The 24651-nt window shown below is 40.2% G+C and overlaps 1 protein-coding gene across 5 annotated transcripts in view; it reads left to right on the top strand.

Moving 5' to 3' along the window:
• Positions 1 to 322: 322 nt before the first annotated feature.
• PLCB4 (phospholipase C beta 4) overlaps positions 323 to 24651 on the top strand; it is a 233484-nt gene continuing 209155 nt past the window's right edge. For 3 of the 5 annotated variants that reach the window (XM_072140486.1, XM_072140488.1, XM_072140487.1), the window contains exon 1: positions 323 to 640. The gene's annotated coding sequence lies outside the window, so the exon portion shown is untranslated. Of the gene's footprint in view, positions 641 to 866; positions 886 to 24651 lie in introns of those variants that run through there. The other 2 variants (XM_072140483.1, XM_072140484.1) reach the window with 2 other exon arrangements.

Below are 24651 nucleotides of genomic sequence, written 5' to 3'. Positions count from 1 at the left end.
CACTGGTAAAATTTCCTCTATTATTTATTCCTTTCTACAAAATTATCCATAGAAAATGTGTGGCAGGCGAATAGAAGAAGATGTAAGGAGAGTATGTGGGGACACTATAGATAATGTAAATGGAAATCCTGTGACCACAAGGATTAGCCAAAATCTGAGGCCATGTGTCCCTCTCCTGTGAGGAGCCGGGAGAGTGATCTGCGTACATGCGCGCTCCCGTGCCTCACACAGCAGCAGCAGCAGCAGCAGCAGCGGCAGTGGCGGGAGCGGGTGCACGGCCGCGTGTACGCGCCCCCCCCCCCCTTCCCCGGAGGAGGTGTCAGGGCTGGAGTCCAGCAGCTGTACGAGCCGCGCGCACCCGCCCCTCCAGGGACTGCCGCTGCCGCTGCCTCCGCTGCTGCCGTCTCGGCTTCTCTCTCTCTCCCCCGGACCTGGCAAGTCCCTAATTAGAAGAAGGAGAGGAGGATATAAAGGGGGGAGCCGGCTGAGAGCAGGGAGCAGACACCGGAGCTGCAGGAGGTTATAGCAGCCGCCTGGGGCGGAGGGGGCACGGGCTGCAGATGACTGAGACAATTGCATGGTGCTGATCGCCTCCAGCTTCGGGCTCCTCTGCTTCTTTCTTGCCTATGCATCTTGTCTGGTGAGTGTTACGTGTGCCAGGGGGTAGCAGATGGGCACATCACCCTATGGCACTGCTACTGACAGCACAAGGCTGTGTCTATCCTCTTCTGCAGGATAGCCAGCAATGTAATGCAGTATGCAGGGTGTACCAGCCTTGCCAGGGGGTAGCAGATGGGCACATCATCCTCTAACAACCCAACCAGCTTCATTTCTGCAGGATGCTTTACCCGGCAAGTCCATCTTATAAAGGATTCTGCATGGTGGGTGAGTGTGCCAGTCATGCCAGCGGGGTATCTATATATCTATATGTATACACTGGCATCCCGTCATGTATTTGGAAGGTAAAGGTGATAGTATTTCTATGCTGTTTACCAACGGGGCCCTTCTAGCTGGTGAAATTGCCCTGTTGGGTATATACAAAATTGTTGCCCCCGCTTTGATCAATTTGGCTGGCATCTCCAGCGACATAGTCGTCGTTTGCTTTCCGGTTGTCAAGTAGTTAATGATCCGTGTGTGGTTTTGTATCGTGCCATAGGTTGGGCATAACTTTGTTGATATTAGGTGTCCTTTACGAGATTTGGCTGGCATGGGGGGATGTTATTGTGTCACTAATGGGACTGACGGAGGGGATTCTGTCTACCATATGTGTAAGCTTTCTAATTAGTCACATATTATCATCACTATGTATAACCCGTATAGTAAGCAGAAGGACGAGTAGTTGTACGCTGTCAGTGACACGTTGTGTTGGGCAGGGATATCCCCGTCATTATCTCCATTATTATTATTATTATTGCTGCTGCCGGGTGACTCACAATATTTAGTGTGCCACATGGTACCTGCTAAGCGTCTCCCTCTGCCCGTGATTGTCACTTTGTTATGTTACAGAGCAGTCACTTAGTATCAAGGCGAAGGGGAAAAATATGGCCTGGAAGACGTTCAGCTGATTAATGTCAATAATAATTCACGTGAAGTAGAGTTTAACAAATGACAATGACATAAATAGCGGCTTTTTAATGTCACTAACTGCGGCGGTTTGGAAAGTTTTAGGGTCCTAACACTTGGATGAAATATTACTCTGGTGTATCACTAAAATCTAGGCCCCCCTATACAAAGAGTTAAACAGTAGGTACTTTATTGTTATAGTATTATTAGTGTTTTTTACTATTAGGCACCACAGTAAAAGTGTTCAGGCATCAGTTGACCCTGTAAATTACATGTTTGTGGTTGGTCCTCCTGCTGCTCTTATTCTCCATTTTACTCTTCCAATTTAGTGTTTTCTTAACTAATGAGTTTGATTCTGAGTATATTCTACTCCTGGTTACTATGGTCATAGTGTCCTCTATAAGGTTCTCTCTTATTTTTGAGTCCTAACCCTGTAGATTACATTTTTGTGTTCGTCCTGCTCCATGTCCTACTCCATGTTACTTTTCCAAGTTTGATAACCGGTCAATAATTTCTATGTTCCAATAATTTCTATGTTCCCGGGTAGTAGTGTCCTCCACAAGGTGCAGCCTTATTTTTGGAATCTGACAGTGTAGATGACATTTTTGTGCTTGTCGTCCTGCTAAGCTTATTCTCCATGTAACTCTTCCATTTTGGTAACCTTTCCAAAGAGTTTGAAGTTCCGAACATACGCCGGATAAACTTTGGGTTACATCTACCCTATGGATGCAGTCACATCACATTATAGAAGCAATAAGGTGGATATAATTGTACATTGAGATGCTGCAAAAAATCTGCAACCTAAATTGTCCGTATTTTATAATAGGTTTTAGATTCTTTTAGATTTTTATTCAAGATCTGCGACACCTTCACAATTGGAAAAAACAATAGAATTTATTTATTCACTAAATCCAATACGTTATAGTGGATCAGTTGCCCCGGTTATCTTAATGGATCATGCGACCTCTATAGATCATGTCTTAGAACTGTTTTTAACAGATTATTCTTACACTATAGTTTGTGAGGATCCCTGAAAAACAGATGCCAGACTAATGCCAATCGGCTGTGATACTTTTTTTTAAGGCAGGAAGCCTAACGCTACATTCCCATGACAGTATGGGGGACGTATATACAGCCGACGTATATACGCCGTATATACGTCCCCCATAGACGGAAATGGGCGCATTCTTTCTTTGTTTTCAACTTTTTGGTGTTTTTGCGACTTTTTACTGCAACTTTGGTCGTTTTTCAAGTGCACCTTTTTTAAGTGTGCCTTATATATCTTTATTTTCCAGATGTTGCGTGTGACTTTTCACTTATGTACCATTTTTTGCTTGATTTTGCAACTGTTTAGGCGCAAATCTGCACCTGGTCCAGATTTTTTTTTTCTTGGACTCTGTTTCAACTTGTTAACGGGAATTAGTTGTCATACTGTAGGGCTGCGTTCACACGTGGCGGGTACATAACCCTCTAACATGCCTTGTGTCTAGGTTCATTTGAGACATTTGCAACTAAAAGTCTCAAAAAAGGCCAAAAGTTGCACCTGCCAGGATGGGAAAAACTAAACATGAATCACAAGAAAAAAGACATGATCATAAATAAGGAGCGAAAAAGACCAAATGTCTCAATTATACACCAACAAAACAACAACTTTGATTTTAACATGAAGCAATAAAATGTGCACTTCTGGATATACCTTATTTACCTTTCTCCAGTATATATATATATATATTTTTTTGTACAGGATTTAATAATTCGTATGAAAATGTGTCCATTTTTAGACAGAAGACAAGAAATTCTGTAAAAACACCATTCATATAGTGACCTGGAGTAAAATGTAACTTAAAAGGATTTTTTTTTAACGATTGGCCCTCGGTGGTGTAATTATTAATACTACCTCGATCCTTTCCACTGTTCCTGTGTGGATCCTTCATGAGGTCATTGCTAGACCAGAGGTAATGACTGGAGGCAAATAATAGTTCTATATTATTTTTACACCACCTGAAGCCAATAATAAAAATATCTTTGAACCTGAAAAATCTCTTTAAGGACATTTTATTTTTCCATTGGTTGTAGAATTGTCCACTTCTTCTAAATTCCTCAGCTGGTCCTCAAGGTGATGACAGATGTCAAATTGGTGCCTGAGACAGGAGACTGAGATACATATAGAAGAATTGCTAATCCATTGGCAATCATCGTCTTATAGAAAGAGTTTCATAGTTAAACATTAGGTTCATAAATTTTTGGACATGCCACAAAATTTGCCCTAGTTTTTCTTGTAAAAAGAAGTCTTAGGCAGCAGGATACAATAGCAGAGGTCAGACTTATGTATTATTATGTAGTATACTGCATGTGACAGAGAAATAATGTACAGGCGGTCCCCTACTTAAGAACACTCAACTTACATACGACCCCTAGTTACAAACGGACCTCTGGATATTGGTAATTTACTGTACTTTAGCCCTAGACTACAATGATCAGCTGTAACAGTTATCAAATGTGTCTGTAATGAAGATTTAGTGTTAATATTGATTCTTATGACAACCCAACATTTTTAAAATCCAATTGTCACAGAGACCAAAAAAGTTCTGGCTGGGATTACAATGATAAAATATACAGTTCCGACTTACATACAAATTCAACTTAAGAACAAACCTACAGTCCCTATCTTGTATGTAACCCGGGGACTGCCTGTACAGTATTGCAGAGAGGGTCTCTATGGTTATGTTATAATGGGCAATAACTAGAGATGAGCGGATCCGAAGTTTGACCATTTGACCCGGACATATTGCCGGATTGGCTGCCAAATAGCCAATCTTGCAAATTAACAGCCCAAACTAGTAGCCATGGCTGGTGGTTTGCCAAAGGGACACCCCTGGCTAATCATAGCCGTGGCTTGTTGCTAGAGGTGTAAATTTACCAGAGTGGCTGTTCAGCAGCCAATCCGGCAACATATCTGAGTTGCACGGTACGTGGCCGAAAAGTCAGGTCTGCTCATCTCTAGTAATAACTCAGATTACGAAAGGTTAACAAATACTTCACCACAATGTGTACATCACAGGGAGCCTTTGCATCTTCTCTAACCTTGTCAGGTCTTCTTTTGAGGACAAGAAGTTTCACTTTTTTTTGTAAGAATAGAAAGTGTATGTGAAACTTTGAAGAAGTCAACAAATAAATCTGTCAACAATATCAACTAGAAGATGGCCATTGTCGATAACTTCTTGGTCATTTAGATGTCAAGGCTGTTTGAGGTAGGAGTAGGGTCACCATTATTTGTGGAAAGGGGCTATGGTCATGTAATAATGGGTAGTAACTCATATTACAAGAGATTGACCAATACCTTGTCATAGTGTGTCCTATATAAGGAACCCATGTGTCTTCTCGAATTGGATAAGGGCTTCTCTAAAAGACACAAAGGACAAGGAGTTTCACTTTTTATGCAAACATAGAAAGTGTATTTGAAGCCTTGAAGACAAATAAGTCAACAATGTCAACTAAAATATAGAATTGGTAGATAACTTTTTGTCCATCGTTGTGTCAAGGTTGTTTGAGGCAATAGTAGGTTCTCCCCTTTATTGTGTTATTAGAGGGGATAAGAACATGTAATATTGGGTAATATCTCATATTACAAGAAATTAACCATTACCGTACCGCAGTTTAGACCTTGTGCCTTCTGAAATGTGGTCAAGACTTCTCTTAGAGATGTAACAAATCAGAAGTTTCACTAACTAGAAAGTGTATGTGAAGTCTCGAGGACAATTCAGTCAACAATATCAACGAGGGTTTAGAAACGGTAGATTTTTTCCGTGGATGTGTCAAGATTGTTGGAGGTACAGTAGGAGTGGTGTGGCACCACTAAAAAATTAGGAATCATTATGATAACATCGACTTTGGAGCATCTATGGTATTATACTCCCCTCTTTCATTAGGAATAATTATTGTATCTGGCATTCCAGATCTGCGTGATGTATAATTCAGATTTCGGATTAAACTCGGATTATTCCGATCCCTTTGATTGCATTTGACACCAGAAATTAACAGGAATCCTGAGCAATCACAACATCATGTTTACCAGTTTTTTTTTTGCTTTGATGATTATGATACATTATATATTTTAACCTATATCTGGTTCTGTATACTGGTAAGGCTGTGCTGAGAGGTCCCTGATTGGAAGCTGTTGTATTATTCAGCAGTGGAGACTGATTTTCCGATGTCCTCACTAAACCCCTTAGTTCCCTTAGTGTCCTTTTCACATGGAGATGAGCTGTAAGAGTTAATTCTAGGCTAAACCTGCCGGAGATGTAATGAAGGGTGCACTTTCCATGCGGGCTCGGCGTGTTTGTAATAGAGGTGTAATCTTTCATGCATTAGGCTCTTCTGCATTTCCTTGTTCAGCTGGTTTTACAGATTGTCTTTCAGGGTTTTCACGTTTTAATATTTTTTTTCTTAACATTTTTAATATTCTGGATTATTTCTGTTTGTGATCTTCCTTTGGTTGTGCGCATATGGTACCAGGTAGCTTCAAGTGTAGATCTTTAGATTGTAATGACGTCTTCTCACATCTGTGACGTAATACATATTGATTAGATGTCCAAATAATTAAAGGGCTACAAAATATTGATGATCTATCCTAGAGATAGGTCATCAATATGAGATTGATGGGGATACCAGCACCCCCATAAAGCAGCTGTTCTTGGTAGCTGAGAGACTAAAACATGACACAGACAGCTCCATTCTCAATGCAGTGGCCGAACTTAGTCACTGAAGCTTAGTTCTTATTCAGATGAAAGTGATCTTATCTGAAGTAATCTTATCTATTACCGTATTTTACGGATGATAAGGCGCACCGGATTATAAGGCGCATTATCAATAAAAGCCTGCTAAAACTTCAAGGTGCATATATAAGGTGCACCAGATTATAAGGTGCAGGTAGTTTCTTGGTGGCTGCTTGGGTTAGAAGGGGGTCCGTGCACGTGGCAGATGAAGAAGCCCCATGGTTCGCACTTTGGTGCCTGTTGTACGCGCCCCCCTTGGTCTTCAGTTTCCGCTGGAGATTTGCTGCAAAGGGGCCGTTTCCGGAAGCGGGGACCCATGTAAGTAGAGTCCACTGCCCTCCTCCGACTTGCCTCCTCCAGTCACTGCCAAATCCCCCTCTGGTACTGCCGGCCATGCAGGTCTCTCCATGCTACTGCCCTTCTCCGATGCACAGAGGGGCGCGGTGTTGTTATCGGGGTGCTAGGGAACTGGTGTGGGGTATTGTGCCCGTCTACACTGTGTGCAGGATGTTGGCAGGATATTGCTGGTGTAGCCCGGAGGTTTTGTTAAACACGACCGTTTCATATATGAGGCGCACCGGACTATAAGGTGCACTTTTGATTTCTAAGAAAATCATAGGATTTTTTGTGCGCCTTATAGTCCGAAAAATAGGGTACCTTACTAATCTTATCTATCTATCTTACTATTAACCATTTTTTGTTGCATGGTTTCTGAAAATAGCTGATCTGTGGGAGTGCTGGGCGTCGCACCTCCATAAATATGACCTATTCTACAGCCTTTAGAATTACATTTTCCGACATCTGTGAGTGTTATAGTAAGTTATACACTTAAAATGGTTGCCCCATATTTGTTATCCCTTGGTAAAATTTAAGGGAATGACTAATTCAGGATTTTCCTCAATTATCTGGTGTAGAGATCAGCTAGTCGCTGTCCAGGATCATGCCTATTCATGCATTACAGACCATTGATTTAAAGGGCATGGTACAATGCTTTATTTCCCCCAGGATAACAGCGCTAAGGAATTGAACACCTGCTGCAAGGTTCTTCTGAAAATTGTAGCTGATTATTGAAGAGGTTAAAATAGTGAATCTGTCAAAAATTTTAACGGAAATCTACCATCAGGATCAGGAATTGTCAACCAAGCACACTAACATACTGGCGGGTGCCCCGCTGACAGGATCTGCTCTTCTTTTAGCTTTTTATACAGTTTTTGTTTTTTCAAATAAAAGGGCTTTTAAAATTATTCAAATGAGCCTAAGGGGCTCTGTGTTCCATCAGTGTTAATGAAGCCTGGAGCCCCTAAGCCGCTTTTTCTTAAAAACCAGGACATAAGAAGCTAAAAGAAGACCGCATCCTGCCAGAGGGTTCACACATCAGCATGTAAGTGCTCTTAGTATACAATCCATGATCCTGGTGGTAGATTAATGGGGTAGGATATATAAAGTTTACAAAATGGGTTTGTAAAGGAAATTGACCATCAAAATCAAGAACAAAACCAGGGACACTTACTCATAGATACAGGCAGACTGTGGTGGAGCTACAGCACTGAGGGGCTCTGGTAATGCCCTCAGAGCCCTTCATGATTATTAGTATAATTTTAAAGGTTGATTTTAGAAGGAATACGGCCATGGATAACAAATATAAGAAGATACCACAGTCACAGTGCCTTGATCTATGAGTAATTTCCCCTGGTTTATCATGATGGATTTTGATGGTAGATTTCCTTTAGGGGGACTTGGGAAAGTGCATGCACCGGTGCTTTCACCATGATGCAGTACGATGAAGCATCATAATCATATTAGATGCAGCTTTTAAATTTTATTAAGTATGTTCTGATTCATTGGGGCACATTTACTTACCTGGTCCGTTCGCGATCCAGCGGCGCGTTGTCTGCGCTGGATTCGGGTCCGGCCGGGATTCATCAATGCAGTTCCTCCGCCGTCCACCAGGTGGCGCTGCTGCGCTGAAGTCCGCTGGAATGCCTCGAAATACACCGGCCTACCCAGGATGAAGGTGAGTGAAATTTTCGCGACACAATTTTTTTTTTAAATGCGGCGGTTTTTCCGAATACGTCGGGTTTTCGTTCGGCCACGCCCCCCGATTTCCGTCGCGCGCATGCCGGCGCCGATGCGCCAAATTCCGATCGCGTGCGCCAAAAACCCGGGGCAATTCAGGTACAATCGGCGCAAAACGGAAATATTCGGGTAACACGTCGGGGAAAACGCGAATCGGGCCCTTAGTAAATGACCCCCATTGAGTTTTGTATCAAAGTAAGAAGAATTTGTATTTAGTTTAGGTTGTTCTGTTAGATTTTCACATTTTATATAGATTCTGCATTGCAAACATTTGGTGTATTTTTTCCTAAGGACTATATATTTATATGCTCAGCTCCTTCTGCTCTATAACATGCACCCATCAATCAGGATACTATGTACAATTTGCTCAACTCCTGCTCTATAATATTCAGATTGCAGATGGGTCCACCTGCTCTATAACAATCTTCTCAGCTCCTCCTGCTCTATAACTTGCTGCCTGCAGAAAGTACAAATTTGCTTTGGTCTTAATTCTCTATAACATGCTGCCTTCACATAAGACACTGGGGAACATATTTACTTACCCGGTTCCAGATCCCAAAATTGCATTGCATGTTATAGAGCAGAAGGAGCTGAGCATAAAAAATATATAGTTCTTAGGAAAAATACACCAAATGTTTGCAATGCAGAATCCATATACAATGTGAAAATCTAACAGAACAACCTAAACTCATTAAAAATTCTTCCTACTTTGATACAAAATTCAATGACAATGCACTGTGCCACCATTCAAGAAGGTTGTGCGCCCGATATTCTGCATGTGTCGCTTCCCCGCTCAGGTCCGCCGGAGTTCACCATCTTCCTCCTGGTGCAGGTAAGTGCACCAGGATCGTCCGACGCCCCCCCCCCCCCCCGAATTCTGTCGCATGAAAGCCGGCGCAGATGCGCCAAAATCCTTTTGCGTGGGACACAACCCCCTTCCAAATCCCTGTCCCAGGGGCGCGATCCCCGAAAACGTTGGAAAACCTAACAGAAATGCGGCCGCGGGACCTTTAGTAAATAAGCCCCACTATGTACAGTATATGCATTTGCTACTAAATCTACTCTAGCTACTCTATAACATGCTGTATTTGTCTCTTACTGATAAGTCAACATGACCAATCCCCTTTAAATCTAGATTTCTGTACTGAATAAAGCCACACTTTCTCCACATTTTAGACTGAGATAACTGCACTCTACTGTATACCTTTACTTGTAAAAATACATTACCTTCCCAATAATGCTATTCACACTTGTCACCTGTAGGCTCCTGTACTGATGCTTGTACGGAGCTCGGCATTCTGCGAGCAGTAATACAATTCCAAGGTCAGATCTTACAGAATTTATGACTGCACTGATTACAATCACATTATTACCTAAATCCACATACTTCCAGAGGGATCCATATGGCGCATGCAGATTGTCAGCTTTTAGCAGGATGGAAGTGGATGGCTGGCATTTGGTTTTAGGAAGTAGAATTTATTAGAATATTTTTATGTGTTTCGAATCATCTTTACAAATTGCTTGCATGTAGATGGTGAGGTTTTTGGGGCACTCACGAACAGAAGAATATGGATGGTTTAGGACAGATAAATAAATACAGAATTACTTATGTATATACAGTGCCTACAAGTAGTATTCAACCCCTTGCAGATTTAGCAGGTTTGATAAGAAGCAAATAAGTTAGAGCCTTCAAACTTCAAACAAGAATAGGATTTATTAACAGATGCATAAATCTTACAAACCAAAAAGTTATGTTGCTCAGTTATATTTTAATAAATTTTAAAAATAAAAGTGTGGGCCAATTATTATTCAACCCCTAGGTTTAATATTTTGTGGAATAACCCTTGTTTGCAATTACAGCTAATAATCGTCTTTTATAAGACCTGATCAGGCCGGCACAGGTCTCTGGAGTTATATTGGCCCACTCCTCCATGCAGATCTTCTCCAAGTTCTCTAGGTTCTTTGGGTGTCTCATGTGGACTTTAATCTTGAGCTCCTTCCATGAGTTTTCAGTTGGGTTAAGGTCAGGAGACTGACTAGGCCACTGCAACACCTTGATTTTTTCCCTCTTGAACCAGGCCTTGGTTTTCTTGGCTGTGTGCTTTGGGTCATTGTCTTGTTGGAAGATGAAATGACGACGCATCTTAAGATCCTTGATGGAGGAGCGGAGGTTCTTGGCCAAAATCTCCAAGTAGGCCGTGCTATCCATCTTCCCATGGATGCAGACCAGATGGCCAGGCCCCTTGGCTGAGAAGCAGCCCCATAGCATGATGCTGCCACCACCATACTTGACTGTAGGGATGGTATTCTTGGGGTTGTATGCAGTGCCATCCAGTCTCCAAATGTCACGTGTGGTTGACACCAAAGATCTCAATCTTGGTCTCATCAGAACAGAGAACCTTGAACCAGTCTGTCTCAGAGTCCTCCAAGTGATTATGAGCAAACTGTAAACGAGCCTTGACATGACGCTTTGAAAGTAAAGGTACCTTATGTGCTCGTCTGGAACGGAGACCATTGCGGTGGAGTACGTTACTTATGGTATTGACTGAAACCAATGTCCCCACTGCCATGAGATCTTCCCGGAGCTCCTTCCTTGTTGTCCTTGGGTTAGCCTTGACTCTTCGGACAAGCCTGGCCTCGGCACGGGAGGAAACTTTCAAAGGCTTTCCAGGCCTTGGAAGGCTAACAGTAGTTCCATAAGCCTTCCACTTCCGGATGATTCTCCCAAAAGTGGAGACAGGTAGGCCCAACTCCTTGGAAAGGGCTTTGTACCCCTTGCCAGCCTTGTGACCCTCCACGATCTTGTCTCTAATGGCCTTGGAATGCTCCTTTGTCTTTCCCATGTTGACCATGTATGAGGCTACTCACAAGTTTGGGGAGGGTCTTAAATAGTCAGAAAAGGCTGGAAAAACAGATAATTAATCCAAACATGTGAAGCTCATTGTTCTTTGTGCCTGAACTACTTCTTAATACTTTAGGGGAACCAAACAGAATGCTGGTGGTTTGAGGGGTTGAATAATAATTGACCCATACTTTTATGTTTAAAATTTATTAAAATTAAACTGGGCAACATAACTTTTTGGTTTGTAAGATTTATGCATCTGTTAATAAATCCTGCTCTTATTTGAAGTTTGAAGGCTCTAACTTATTTGCTTCTTATCAAACCTGCTAAATCTGCAGGGTTGAATACTACTTGTAGGCACTGTACTCCAAAACCCGATGAGATAGAATAAGAAGACAAAATTTTTCTTTTAATTGTTTTGTTACATTATAACATGTAACAGATACAACAATGCATGTATTACAATAGATACAAATAATGGCATATAATATCAAATTTTCCAAAGTGTAATTGTATATCAAGCAATACATGTCATAACAAAAAAATAAGTAAAAAAGACAAAAATTTTGTACTGTACTAAAAGTTGCAAACTGGATATTTGTTATTTTCCTATTTGAGTTTATAACACAGTGAGCGGCCCATGGTATTAAGTGCACCTGGGAAAACTCTGCTGCATTATAGTTAAGCCCGCTGGATCATAGTCTCCAAAATAACATTTATGAAAATTTGCTAAACTTTTTGGGAAGTTTTACTTTGCAGTTAAAGAAGTTTTGGTTTGACTAAAAATCATAAATGTTTTATTTGTTCAAAGTACAATTCTCTAACCACAACTACTTGAATTAGGGTGTCTGCATACATAATGTATCACGTGCGGATTTGTCAAATGGAATTTCCGCATAGCAAGTCTACAGCATAATAGAGTAGGTTTGTAGTGTAGAGGCTTTATGACGACCCCATACACACATCGGGAGCAGTTTTTTTTTAAGTCATCTGGAGGCATTGTAGTATTTCTGTTTAGTTATTGTACATCAACATTAAAGGGGTTATCCGGGTTTAAAAATTTTTTTATGGCCGGGCTGGGGAGGGCTATTTAAACATAATAAACATGTACTTACCTCCTCTGGTGCCGCCGATGTCCCGTGCCGCGGCCGGTCTTCTCCGTGCACCGGTTTCAGTACAAGGGCGCACAGGGAGCTTCCAGCCGGCTGGAAGCTCCCATGTGCACCATCTCCCAGCGCTTACAGGGGCACGGGTCGAAGTGACCGCGGCGTGGGACATCGGCGGCGCCATAAAAATTTTTTAAACCCGGATAACCCCTTTAAGTTCTTGTACGTCAAGTCTCGAGGGGGTCAAAAAAATAACAAAAATTCAATATATATATATTCTACATATAAATTCTATATACAGGTGTAGGTTTGTTCTTAAGTTGAATTTGTATGTAAGTCGGAACCGTATATTTTATCATTGTAATCCCATCCAGAACTTTTTTGGTCTTTGGGACAATTGGATTTTAAAAATGTTGGGTTGTCATAAGAATCAGGATTAACAATAAAGCTTCATTGTAAACACCCGTGATAACTGTTACAGCTGTTTATTGTAGCCTAGGACTAAAGTACAGTAAATTACCAACATCCAGAGGTCCGTTTGTAACTAGGGGTCGTATGTAAGTCGAGTGTTCTTAAGTAGGGGACCGCCTGTATACACACACCCCCAACCAAATGAAAACAAGCCCTCACACAGCTTTGTAGACTGAAATATATAAAAGATTTTGATGTTTACCTATGGTAAATTTGTTGTCACTGAAAACTTGCTTTTAGTGTTATATCAGAGGTTAGGGAGGTGAATAGTTGGAAATGCATTTGCCGATCAGATCAGATCCAGACTATTTTTTTAAAAAAAGCAGTGCATTTATTGAGTCTAAAAATTAAAAAAGCAGAGCAAGTTGCTAGGTGCTATAGAACATGGGGGCGAAACTAAGTCCCTATAAATCATCTATATTTATCTGTATATTTGTATCATTGCGTGTCATTTAGGGATATATAAGGCAAATATGTTTTTTCAGTGTCGAAAAGGTGATTGTATCTTCATGCTCTGTAGAACTCTCAAGTGCAGCGGCAGTGTGTTTTTATTTTTAGCTGTCTCAGTCCTCTCTTTTGTAAGGAAAGGATAAGTATCTTTGTAGATCAGCCTGCATCATGGAAAATGATAAAATTAGAAATTGCACAAAAACCTGAAAAGACTAAAATTGCAGGTACACATCCCATATTTTTAATACAAATCTAACAAACCGGTGCTTATTTTATAGTAGCATAGTTGTTAAAAGAGAATCTGTCAGAAGTTTTGGACCTAAAAAACTGGAGGGATGTCTAATGCAGATTCCTGGATGGGATCTTCAGTCTTAAGGGTCATTTAATCATATTTGTCTATGAGCAATCACCCTGCCAGGACCTTATGTTAGTATTCATGAATATAAGATCAAGATCCTGGCAGGGTGATTGCTCATGGGCATATGGTGATCACATGACCTTCCATCTTATGGACAGGAATGTCTGGCTATTGAGGTAAAACATAGGAGGCTTCACTGTTGCTGCTATTGTTAAAAGAAACCTGTAATGTTTTAGAGCAAAAGGAGCTGATCAAAATGCAGTTTAATTGGTAAAGACCCATTGAGAGCAATAAATTAAATTATTATTATTAAATTGCTATAGCAATTTCTGTCACCGTGCACGCACTATGTGCAATGTGCTCTATAACATGCTGCCTGAAGAAAGGACACTATGTACAATCCACTGAGCCTCTCTTGCTACATAACATGTTGCATGGAGATGGGACACTATGTATAATCTGTTCATCTCTTCCTGCTCTATAACATACTGCCTGCAGATATGACACTATGACACCATATACAATCTGTTCATGTCCTCCTTCGTTATAACATAGTGCCTGCAGATAGGACACTATGAACAATCCACTGAGCCTCTCTTGCCACATAACATATTGTCTGGATTCATCCCCTTCTGCTCTATAACGTGCTGCGTGCAGATAGGACTATCTATCTATCTATCTATCTATCTATCTATCTATCTATCTATCTATCTATCTATCTATCTATCTATCTATCTATCTATCTATCTATCTATCTATAATTTGCTCATCTCCACCTTCTCTATAACAAGCTGCCTGCAGAAGGGACAATATATATAATTGTCTAAACTCCTCCTGCTCTATAACATGCTTACTGCAGATAGGACACTATATATAATCTGTTCAGTTCTCCTTGCTATATAACATGCTGCCTGCAGACCAGATACCATGTGTAATGTGACAGGTCCCTTATAAAGATGAGGCATTATTAACAGTATATGATATATGTTCTCCACCCTGTGTAACCCTTACATTCTGTAGACATGTCACTGCTCAGTGCTCTGATAGAGTAATACTTTCTGTGCGGCGCATGGAATATGCTTTGTGTGTCTGTATGAGGAGTGATTACTACTACTCTGGCATCTGTTCTGCAGGGCGCCTCACAATCTCATTCAAGGCAGAGAACCACAACAGAATACATTGTATTGAATTGAATTTTCTACCTTCCACTCAATGTTATATAAAAGGTTTTTTGTTTTTATGTCTGTCGGACCTGTCACAACACAGCAGGTGCCACGCGTTTCAGGCTCTGCTTTTTATTTACAATGTTTGACATAATTACAAGGCAAGGGATAGGCTCAGCACCGTGACAGGAGGCATGTGCATTCAGTAGTTTACTGTAAGTAAATACATCAAATAATGGCAGACAAGAGGATCAACCAGGTAGAGGGAAGTTTTGGAGATTGCAGGGAGGATAGACTCTGGTACAATTTTACTTTGCTAGTATAAATGTTACAGAAACAGCTTCAAAACACCTCCTGAGGAAACTATTATCCTGCCTTGACTTCTCGGACCTGGCACCTGATATGATTAAATTTGAGTTCTTTTTAAAATCCTCAATTGATAAATGTGGTGTTGCACGTTGTTGCACACTTTGTGGTGTATTTTTTCCTCCATTGCGTGACTTTAGAGTTGTGGATTTTTCTCACTAAAAGAACCCGCAAAAAATTAAGTTTGCGCAAAAATTTGCGACAATTATACGTCAAGAAGCTACATAGGACTAATGATAAATCTCCCCCGCAGAGTTTGATACTGCATAATACTGAAATAATTCATAGGGTCTTCAGCCCTACACTCCTAGTCACATATGATGACTGCACAGTGCTATTGCTCTAATCCTGCATATATGCACATACCAAATTACTACTACTACCAAATTACTACTACTCCATGATATTTTGTAGTGCTTTACAAATTATTGGGGACATTTACAAATAAAATAAGACATTAAAGAGGGAAAGCATAGTCACATGGAACAATAGGAGTGAGAGCCCTGCTCACAGAGCTTACAGTCTACTCACATGACAGGTTGAGGGATGTATTTCTGGACGCAAATTTACGTCCCCCATAGGTGGCTATGGTGCCTGAGCTTGGTAGGGTGAGCACAACGTACCATGCCCGCCAAAAAGATAGAGCATGCTCTATCTATGGCTGTAAGAAAGGCCGTGAAGCATTATTTTCTATGGAGAGAAGAGATTCGCTCACCTCTCCTCCCCCCTAGCACGTTTGACAGATGTCCACCCGGGTGCTTCCAGGTGGGTATACGTCCATGTAAATGCACCCAAGGAGGAAGAAGGGGGTGACACACTGGGGTAGATTTACTTACCCAGTCCGGTCGCCATCCAGCGGCTGGTTCTCCGACGCTGATTTGGGTCCGGCCGGGATTCACTAAGGTCCAAGCACTGATATCCACTTGGTGTCGCTGCTGCGCCGAGGTCCGCTGGAGTTCACCTTCTATTTCTTGGTGCAGATAAGTGCGTGTCAAGCGACACTTTTTAAAAAAAAAGTGATTTCCATTGCATGCATGCCGGCGCCCAAGCGCCACAATCCGAACACGTGCGCCAAAAACCTGGAGCAATTCGGCGCAAATCGAAAAAATTCGGGAAACCCGACGAAAAAAAAGTGATTCGGGTCCTTAGTAAATGACCCCCAATAGGTATAACTCTTTGCACAGTAATACAGCTCTTATCCTGCATATATGGGAACTGAATAGAACTACTACTTCTGTAACCATAATAATTTGACACAGCACTACAGTTCTCCTATATAGGTTCACAATTCATAATACTTTACTCTTATCCTGCATATATAAGCACTAAACAAAACTGCTACTACTGTAAGCCTACTAATGTGCTGTAACTTGGCAATAAGTCAAAACAGTTTCCTTGAAGGAAACGTCATAAATAAACAGAAAAGAGTCTCAAAACTCATTATCAGTATACATGAACCGTGCAAAATACACTTACGGTACCTTCTTCTGATAACATCAAGATATTTCCATGGGGTTGCATACAACTTACGGTAAATCTGATGTATGGAATTAGGAAATAGTAAAACATAAAAAATAGCATTTTGCAGCCTGGAGGCTCCATATAAGGTGAGCATTTCAGCAAAAGACAAACTAGATGTCTTCAGCATAGACTACCTTAGAAGGTAAGAGCACCAAGGTATTCTTCATTCAGTAACTGCGGATCCTCCAGTGCTGAAAATCGGTCACTGCATTAGGGTAATGGACGCAAGATAAGAAAATGAAAGGATTAGTTAGGTGCAAGGATGAGTGGAGCTCTTTACATCTTCCCAATAAGACAACCTAGCATTAAGCATCTTTATGATGTAGACGTAAAAGTCAGAGTTACAAAGTACAAATCATGGGTAAAGTGATGGCTATTAGATTCAATTGCGTCAATAGAGTTTAAAGGAATTATCCTTAAATGAAATCTATCGTCATATTCAAGCATGATAAACACTTACTCATAGATCCAGGCACCGTGACTGTGGTAATCTTCTTATATTTGTTACATATATCTGTTATATATTTAGTATTCATTTTCAATTATGCTCCTAGAGCCCCTCCATGCTGCAGATTCACAGGCTTATACAGTGTGCAAGGAGCACTTCCCCCCCTCTCGTTATGTGCTGAAACTTCCTCTGCAGCAGTGAGATTACATAAGATAGAGTGGAAGGATGAGACAGTGTAACAGCCTGTGAATCTGCAGCACAGAGGGCCTCTGGGAACCGACCCAGTTGGTTCAGTAGGCTCATTAACATAATTTAGAATAAGTTGATTTTAGAAGGACAGAGGCCATGGATAACAAATATAAGAAGATTACCACAGTCACAGTGCCTGGATCTATGAGTAAGGGTCCCTGGTTTATCATGATGGATTCGATTGGTAGATTTCCTTTTATTTTAGTTTACTAGTGATCAGCTGTTACCATAAGTGTAATAATTGAATGTTTTCAAAGGTCAGAATGGGTAAAAATTTTAGGAAAAACAAACCTTACCTTATCAACCTTATAATGACATTCCAGAGTTTCCAAGAAGCTTTACTGTTTTTTATGCACTTATTTTGTCCTGAAAAAATGTATCCTTCCCATAACCCCTATACAGTATTGACTGGCACATAATTGGAAAGGAGGAGCCCTTATGTAATGTCCTTTTCTAAAATATAGGATTTGTCTTGCTGATGGAATCTGTTAGATTTTGACTTTGTAGAGCAGTGTCTAAGCAGTGTCGACCCTACAAATCTGCAGACAATGGGGGTCATTTACCAAGGGCCCGATTCGCGTTTTCCCGACGTGTTACCCGAATATTTCCGATTTGTGCCGAGTGTACCGGAATTGCCCCGGGATTTTGGCGCACGCGATCGGATTGTGGCGCATCGGCACCGGCATGCAGGCGACGGAAATCGGGGGGCGTGGCCGAACGAAAACCCGACGGATTCGGAAAAACCGCCGCATTTAAAAAAGAAAATTATGTCGCGGAGCTTGCACTCACCTTCATCCAGGATAGGATCGTGAACTTCAGTGCATTTCAGGGAACTTCAGCGCAGCAGCGCCACCTGGTGGACGTCGGAGGAACTGCCTTGATGAATCCCGGCCGGACCCGAATCCAGCGCAGAGAACGCGCCGCTGGATCGCGAACGGACCGGGTAAGTAAATCTGCCCCAATATTCGGTATAACCATACGTTTCTGTGCATTGTTAATGAAAGCAGTACTGTTACAATGCATTTCTATTCCAGGATTGTTTCTGGACTTGGAGCCTTCTTATGTACTAATATGTGAGATCATTTAACTGTACACAGCGCAGCTCTAGTGTAGCAGCTTCTCTTTGACAGTTACTCAGAGGGAGGGGCTTTGCTTTGTACAGTGATGAGATGTCACAAGCCAGTGCACCAGGAAGTCTAGTAACAAATCTGGAATATAAATGTATTATTGTAGTCCAGGAGATCCTAGAGGTTTGTAAATCTAAGCCAGAGAGACTCTACAGCTTTTTATTTGTGGCTCTAAGATTAAACTCTGCTTTTTAAAGCTTTATAGCATAAAACATATAAAAATACAATCAAAAGATTACTTGGAAGATATATTTTGTGAAGATACAATCCTAATCTGATCTATAAATCAGTGAGGAATGGATACCCACTAATACAACTATAGAAAAGAAAAATATAAGCAAATATAATTAATTGAGGCTAAAAATAATATTGGTTGGATTGAAGTTTGATTTTAGTTTTGTTTTGCTTTGTATAGAGTCCTGCTTAGTATAAAAGGTTTCCCGGGGCAGCATGGGTAATGGGCAGTGCTCAGCAAGACATGTAGCTGCTTTGTTTAGTGATCTGGACAATGGTATAAATAGGAATATCTTAATTTAGGAAAACTATAACTGTGTATCAGATACATTATTGATGTGTTTAGTATATTATCTGAAGGATATTGTTATGCTTTGTACATGTATTATTTTTAGATTTATTGAAAGTTGCAGGACATTTTTTTTTATTTTCGAACGAAAGACAAAGCCTGTTTTTAATACATTGAGAAACTTCCACATATTCACAGTCTTTTAGTAAGTCATTATCACAAACAACGGGTACAGTCACAGACAGAATGGATGGCGTTACAAAATAGTAGGATATACCCCGATACCGTCCCACCGCCGTGATTTTAGAGCTGTAACCGGTAGAGGATAATTCAGCTCCCTCTTCGTAGCCCTGCCTGTCTCTTTAAGCTGGAATACTCCTTTGCAATCAGCAGAAGAGATCTGAGTTTCCATTAGGTTCAGGTTAATCAGCAAAAGGTCCAGAGAGATAATTGGCGCCCAACCCATTACTTTCATATTGCTGCGCACAATTACCAGGCGACAGAGTTAGCTGTGATTTGACTCTAGTATTCAGTCTTAAGTATCATCTGCCGGTATATGGATCTAAATCAACACTTGAGCTAAGGATGGGGGAGATGGTAGGGGAGTCAATCAAGTAATAAGTCATAGTCTGAGAGGAATATAGTAGTCGATTTCTTCTTTGAGTTACTGCGTGTACTTATTCACAGCTTTTTTTCTTAGCTAAGCATTGCCCTAATGTGTACTTTTTTAGAGCCAAAAAAGGCGGCCATTTTGAATTTTTAAGTTAAAGGGAGTCTAACAACTCCCAAGTCAAACCCGCATTATCCATTGAACTTTACACATACTTTCTCATTTCCCTCTTTTCATTTGTTCCCCTCTATTCGTTTTTTTCTTTTTAAACTCTATTTTTACCTCCATTTAAAGGTGCATCGAGGCAGGCACATGGAAGCAACAAATCGATTTTCACATACTAACACCTTTTTTCTGCAAGCGTTCTGTAAAAAGTAAGTGGGCAGCACTGGGGAGTTTAGAAAGAGGGAAGCAGGTGCACACACAAACTTGGCCCCGCCCCTGATGCACTGATAAGCTTATTACCATATAAAAAAAAGAAAAGAGAAATAAAATTTTCTCTAAACCGGAGATCAATGGGAAAGACTGTCAGCAATCCATGGAAGTTGTATGAATCGTGGAATATCTTTTTTTTATGTGTGGGGGTCATTCAGGATCTCATAGGTCTCCTTTAAAGTTGTCATTGGACTGGTATATCATTGCCTTCCTCTAGTTACATTATATGTTCTACATGACCCGGAATAGGAAATAGTATTATTACCATCTAATACCTATACTTTACCAAAATTATACATAGACACATTGATAACTACGGGGAGGACCATAAGAGGAAACATACCGCCATCATAAGGGGTGTAAATTGTAGGTTGTGAGTAACAGGGCCCTCACTTAGGGCATGTAACGTATAATATTGGTGTTTTAGATACGATAAGTCAAAAAGGTTCAATTACAATTCTTCTCCATTATCCATAATGTATTGTACTATGTATAACCTTGTCAATGGGGCAAAGTCTCAGGGGAATAAGACATGGTCCGATGTTTTTTCCTTGGCATGACAGATCTGTATTGAGCTGTAACTGTAACTAAACAGACTAAAAATGCGAGAAAAAAGGAAAATGCTAAATAATTATTTTAACTATTTTATGCTGCAAAGTCATCAGTTAAAGATTCAGGCTCAAACCTTGGGACCGCGCTACAGAGGATGGGGAGAGGTATCAGATGAACATACAGTAACATACAGTATAATCCTGTGTAATTCTATACATTGTATGAAACTTCTGTAAAGTTTGAAACTTATAGTTATCCTATAATTAGTTAATTTGAATTTTTATTTTTATTAAAAAAGAAGATGGTAGTATAAAATAAGCCAAATACCTCATGGATCTATCCCAAAGTTTCCCAGCTCCCCAATTCTTTTTACCTTTGGGGGCAATCTAAAAAAATTCATGTACAGGTGGTCCTCTACTTAAGAACACCCGACTAGTTACAAACCCTAGTTACGAACAGCACTGTGGATGTTAGTAATTTACTGTACTTTAGCCTTAGACTACAATAATCAGCTGTAACACTTATCACAGGTGTCTGTAATGAAGCTTTATTGTTAATCCTGGTTCTTATGACAATCCAACATTTTTAAAATCCAATTGTCACAGAGGCAAAAAAAAATTTGGGTGGGCCTACAATTATAAAATATACGGTTTCGACTTACATACAAATTCAACTTAAGAACAAACCTACAGAATCTTGTACGTAACCCGGGGGCTGCCTGTAATCTGAAGCCGTGATTGGCAGAGGAAGAATTTCTTCCTCTTTGTGTTTAAAGACAACACAAAATACATTTTACAGAGGGGGGGGGCAGATATTAAAAAATGAGAGACAAACTTTATATGTGACTTCATCCAATAATTTTATGCTGCTACTGTATTTTTTCCACTTTTCCCCTTTTATCGGTATTTGCTTATTTCAATCAGATTTGTTTAGTGGAAATGAAATGCGAGTCCTTTAGTCCAAAAACATCTTTATATATCTCAATGAACAACATCAAACTATACTCTGCCTTTAAGCTGTTATGTGGAGATGAACCAGTTTATGATTTGGTTTGACATGTAAAAAAACATTTTACTAGGACATGTCAATTTGTAGTTTAGATGTTCAGCGCTGCAGTTGGATTCTTCCCTTGTATAATAGAAGGCCACCATTTTGTTATCCAAGGCTTTTGTACACCCCAGCTGAACCCTATCTATCTGTAAAATGTTGTACAATGTTGTTTACCTCTAGTGCCTAATGGAGTTCATTGACTCGATAAAAAATAACTACAATAAAAAACAAATTAAACAGAACAAGAAAACATTTTGGCTACATAGGGTTAGTGAAGGCAATAGGGCAGATCTTTGAAAAATATCCTAAGGTTAGACAGTGCAGAGTTAGACTAGACAGTCTTATTCTGCACCAGATTTATACAAGTGTCTGGTGCTGGATGATAAATCTGTCCTAGTATAAGACTGTATAGTCACACTCTGCACCTCCTATTAGTTGGCTTACTTTACGCCAGAAAATGAGGACACAATTCTGTAGGGTTAGCAGTATTTCTGGAGCACAGACCTTTTTGGCGCGAGGCCACACCCCCTTTTCTTGGGCCTCATCCCTTTTGTTCAGCTAGTCGTAGGAGAGCAAGAAAACTGTCTTAAACCTTTATAAATGTGGTTCAGACAGTTTTTTAGTGCAAACTACGACAGATTAATAAATCTCCCCCGATGTGTGATATAAATGTTGGAGCCTCTATCCAGGACTTCAGAGCGAGACAGATAAACTTGTTCTTCTAGTTTAGGTCAGAAAAGTGACTTGGAATATCTGAAAAAAAATTGCACATTTTTGTACCTTAGACCAATGGATATGCATCATATGTATATAATTGTTTAGAAAAAATAAAGTAATGAAGCGGCACTGTGAAATCGGATTTAAATCCAGAACTAGGGTGCAAGCTTGTGGAGGTCCGACTCGAAGGATCCTAAAGTTCCAATAAGCAAAGGTAGAGAAGCAGCACTCCGTAACAATTAAGTGTTCATTTCACAAGTGGGAAATAAGTCAACTTGAAAATGGCTACATCGAGATAGCTGAAACGTTGTATTTCCCACTTGTGAAATAAACACTTAATTGTTACGGAGTGCTGCTTCTCTACCTGTGCTTATTGTATATAATTGTTTGTCATAAAGTCTAGTAAATTATTTATAAAAAAGTCTAGTAAAATATACTTGCAAACATTTTTTCTGTTGTCATTGGACCAAACACTAATATAATTCAAGCTCATATTTGTGTCAGGAAACTGTAAAAAATGGATTAGTAACTCAAGGTACATTATCTATGAGAGTTTTCTTCCCTTATCTTCACAAAAATAACTTTGTGAAGAAATCTACCAAAATCAAAATCAAACAAGATAAACCACAAACTCCTACTTTTAATTTTCTTATATTTGTTATCCATGGCCTCCTTTCTTCTAAAATCTACTTTTAAAATTATTCTAAAGATCCAAACGGGCTCTGGGGGGGAGTTACCTGATCCACTCCATGCTGTAACTGATACCTCATGATCTACTTTTCCTTATGTACCTTTTTGGTGCGGATTGGGGCATAGTATAAATGAACCAACATAACACTTGATTTTGATAAAAGCCGCCATAGACATAAAATCTCCCCAAGTCGGGGACTTTTTCTATCACATCCTTTGTGGATTTTTGGAAGTATTTGGATGAAAGAAAAAAAATATGCCTGGATATTTTATCACTGTGGAAACATTAAAATAGTTCCAACAATAGCCTAGATTTCGGGCTCACCGAGGGGTTGCATGGTATTCTCCACAAGCATGCTTAATTTTTGTCAAGACAAGCTGGAGACAACTTTACTACAGCTAAAGAAATGCCTTAAGTTGTCCATGGTTTTACAAATTGAGATATTAGACTATTATTTTTCTGTTCAGATTATGATTGGATCCCATCATCATGAGTGTAAATATTTAAAGTAAACACGACTGTTGAGTCAGAGTCAGAGCTTTGGCTTAGCTTATCCATAGCCCTGATAGTAAAGATCCTTATTTCAAAATTCAATTTAACATCCTTAGCTAAGAATGTTCTAAAAAGATAGTAAAAGTTGGAGTATATGAATAGAATTTTTTATATGCCTATTATATTTATTGCGGTAGACTTTACAATGTAGGGTATAATGGTTGTCGTGTTTTCCCGCATTTGGATCTAATTCTCTGTACAGTCAGTGCAGACCTCAGCATCTTTCCCATTTTCCACGTGTTGACCAAACTGTGGTGTTCAGTAAGGGCAATTATGGCCATATACGGGCAGGTTATTATGGGTTATTATGTGCACATTGTGTTTGCCGAGCAGACATTATTGAATTACCTTGGGCTGTTGTTTCCGGTGATGGATGGACGGCTGCCAGCTTCATATTTTGATGGATGTTTTTTTTTCTCCTTGCTTTCTTCAAGCTTTCTTTCGTAATAGCCAATATAACACTGGGCTAATTTCCCACACATTTATCGTGTGCTGTGTATGTTGCTAGGTGCAATAACTAGTCAGAAACAGCTTAAGAAAAGTATCCAACAATCTAGAACATTGTAGAAGGCGGCGTCCAGCAAGCTGGTTGCGCAAAAAAAGAGTTTTTCTTGGATTGAACTTCATCACTTATCATTCGTATTCGTATGTCCATCAGTTTGACTTTGGTCAAGTTCATGTACTGCTACTCAATTACGAGTCTCCACCAGCCTCCTAGTGAGTGAATCGAGTGGTACTATGCAAACAAATATGAGACACAGGACTCCCAGTTTCATCATTGGTTAGACCCCCAGGTTGGACCCAAAAGTTTTAGAGTCATAGCACTCTGATGGCTTCTGTGCCATCCCTGAGATGGTAGAATGGTAGAGGTAGAATTTGGTGGAAAATGGAGAACCTAAAGTCGATTAGTAGGGATCCATAGGGAGTTTGTGTTCCATTTACCCTCTACAACTAAACTTTACTTATGTGACTTAAGTTGACCTTGTTATCCCTCTTCCCCACATGT

The sequence above is a fragment of the Engystomops pustulosus genome, chromosome 3, assembly GCF_040894005.1.
Source record: "Engystomops pustulosus chromosome 3, aEngPut4.maternal, whole genome shotgun sequence".
NCBI lineage: Eukaryota > Metazoa > Chordata > Amphibia > Anura > Leptodactylidae > Engystomops > Engystomops pustulosus.
Note: the sequence above shows the minus strand (reverse complement) of the source record. Positions and strands in the feature narration are given on the sequence as shown.